Consider the following 2,718-nt stretch of genomic DNA (forward strand, 5'->3'; position numbering starts at 1 on the left):
TGAGCTTAAACCTCAATTAGTTGCTCTAATGCAACAGAACTGCAAGTTTCATGGACTTCCATCAGAAAATCCCTACCAGTTCTTAACTGAGTTCTTGCAGATCTTTGAGACTGTTAAGACTAATGGAGTAGATCCTGAAGTCTACAGACTCATGCTTTTCCCTTTTGCTGTAAGAGACAAAGCTAGAACATGGTTGGATTCACAACCTAAGGATAGCCTGGACTCTTGGGATAAGCTGGTCACGGCCTTCTTGGCTAAGTTCTTTCCTCCTCAAAAGCTGAGCAAGCTTAGAGTGGATGTTCAGACCTTCAAACAAAAAGATGGTGAATCCCTCTATGAAGCTTGGAAAAGATACAAGCAAATAACCAAAAGATGTCCTTCTGACATGTTTTCAGAATGGACCATGATAGATATATTCCATTATGGTCTATCTGGGTTCTCTAAGATGTCACTGGACCATTCTGCAGGTGGATCCATTCACCTAAAGAAAACACTTGCAGAAGCTCAAGAACTTATTGACATGGTTGCAAATAACCAGTTCATGTACACTTCTGAGAGGAATTCTATGAGTAATGGGATGCCTCAAAGGAAGGGAGGTCTTGAAATTGATACTCCGAATGCCATATTGGCTCAGAACAAAATGTTGACTCAGCAAGTCAACATGATTTCTCAAAGTCTGAATGGATGGCAAAATGCATCCAACAGTACTAAAGAGGTATCTTCTGAAGAAGAAGCATATGATCCTGAGAATCCTGCAACGGCAGAGGTAAATTACATGGATGAACCTTATGGAAACCCCTATAATTCCTCATGGAGAAATTATCCAAATTTCTCAAGGAAGGATCAACAAAAGCCTCAACAAGGCTTTAATAATGGTGGAAGAAACAGGCTCAGCAATAGCAAGCCTTTTCCATCATCTTCTCAGCAACAGACAGAGAATTCTGAGCAGAGCACCTCTAGCTTAGCAAACATAGTCTCTGATCTGTCTAAGGCCACTTTAAGTTTCATGAGTGAAACAAGGTCCTCCATTAGAAATGTGGAGGCACAAGTGGGCCAGCTGAGCAAGAAAGTCATTGAAACTCCTCCTAGTATTCTCCCAAGCAATACAGAAGAGAATCCAAAAGGAGAGTGCAAGGCCATTGATATAATCAATATGGCTGAATGCACAAGGGAGGAGAAGGACAAAAATCCCAAAGAAGAAGACCTCATGGGACGTCTCTCAGGCAAGAAGGAGTTCCCTATTGAGAACCTAAAGGAATCTGAGGCTCATATAGAGACCATAGAGATCCCATTAAACCTCATTCTGCCATTCATGAGCTCTGAAAACTACTCTTCCTCTGAAGAGGATGAAGATGTAACTGGAGAGTAAGTTGCTCAATATTTAGGAGCTATCATGAAGCTGAATGCCAAGTTGTTTGGTAATGAGACTTGGGAAGATGCACCTCCCTTGCTCATTAGTGAACTAGATACATGGGTTCAGCAAACTCTACCTCAAAGGAAACAAGATCCTGGTAAATTCTTAATACCTTATACCATGGGCACCATGACCTTTGAGAAGGCTTTGCGTGACCTGGGGTCAGGTATAAATGTTATGCCACTCTCTGTAATGGATAAGCTGGGAATTATTGAGGTACAACCTGCCATATTCTAATTACAAATGGCAGATAAGTCAGTAAGACAAAATGATGGATTAGTAGAGGACGTATTAGTGAAGGTTAAAGGCCTTTACATCCCTGCTGATTTCATAATCTTAGACACTAGGAAGGAGGAGGATGAATGCATCATCCTTGGAAGACCCTTTCTAGCCACAGCAGGAGCTGTGATTGATGTTAACAGAGGAGAACTAGTCCTTCAATTAAATGAGGACTACCTTGTGTTTAAAGCTCAAGGATCTTCCTCTGCAACCATGGAGAGAAAGCATGAAAAGCTTATCTCAGTGCAGAGTCAAACAAAACCCCCACAATCAATCTCTAAGTTTGGTGTAGGGAGGCACAGCCAAACTCTAAGTTTGGTGCTGAATCCCCACATCCAAACTCTAACTTTGGTGTTGGGAGTCTACAATATTAACCTGATCACCTGTGAGGCTCCATGAGAGCCCACTGTCAAGCTAGTGATATTAAAGAAGCGTTTATTGGGAGGCAACCCAATTTTTATGTATCTAATTTTATTTTTCTTTTATTGTTCTTTTATGTTTTATTAGGTTCATAATCATGTGGAGTCATGACAAAAAATACTAAAATTAAAAACAGAATCAAAAATAGCAGAAGAAAAATCACACCTTTGAGGAAGGACTTACTGGCGTTTAAACACCAGTAAGGAGCATCTAGCTGGCGTTCAACGCCAGAACAGAGCATGGATCTGGCGCTGAACGCCAGAAACAAGCAGCATCCTGGCGTTTGAACGCCAAGAATATACCCAGAGGAAAGCTGGTGCTGAACACCAGAAACATGCATGGAACTGGCGTTCAACGTTAGAAACATGCTGCAATTGGGCGTTGAACGCCCAACATAAGCATCATTTCGGCGTTTAAACGCCAGAATTAGATGCAAAGGCGTTTTACATGCCTAATTGGTGTAGGGATGTAAATCCTTGACACCTCAGGATCTGTGGACCCCACAGGATCATCCCAGGATCTGTGGACCCCACAGGATCCCCACCTACCTCAACTCACCTTCTCTCCTCTTCTTCACATTCATCCTCTCTTCCCCATAAACACTC

General features: G+C 42.1%; 1 non-coding gene across 1 annotated transcript; it reads right to left on the bottom strand.

Annotated features, from left to right (window-relative positions):
- Window positions 1-283: 283 nt before the first annotated feature.
- Window positions 284-387, bottom strand: LOC112804383 (small nucleolar RNA R71). Its single transcript, XR_003202990.1, has one exon. It is a non-coding gene; the product is annotated as a small nucleolar RNA R71 (small nucleolar RNA).
- Window positions 388-2,718: the final 2,331 nt, after the last annotated feature.

The sequence above is a fragment of the Arachis hypogaea genome, chromosome 5 (assembly GCF_003086295.3).
Source record: "Arachis hypogaea cultivar Tifrunner chromosome 5, arahy.Tifrunner.gnm2.J5K5, whole genome shotgun sequence".
Classification (NCBI taxonomy): Eukaryota; Viridiplantae; Streptophyta; class Magnoliopsida; order Fabales; family Fabaceae; genus Arachis; species Arachis hypogaea.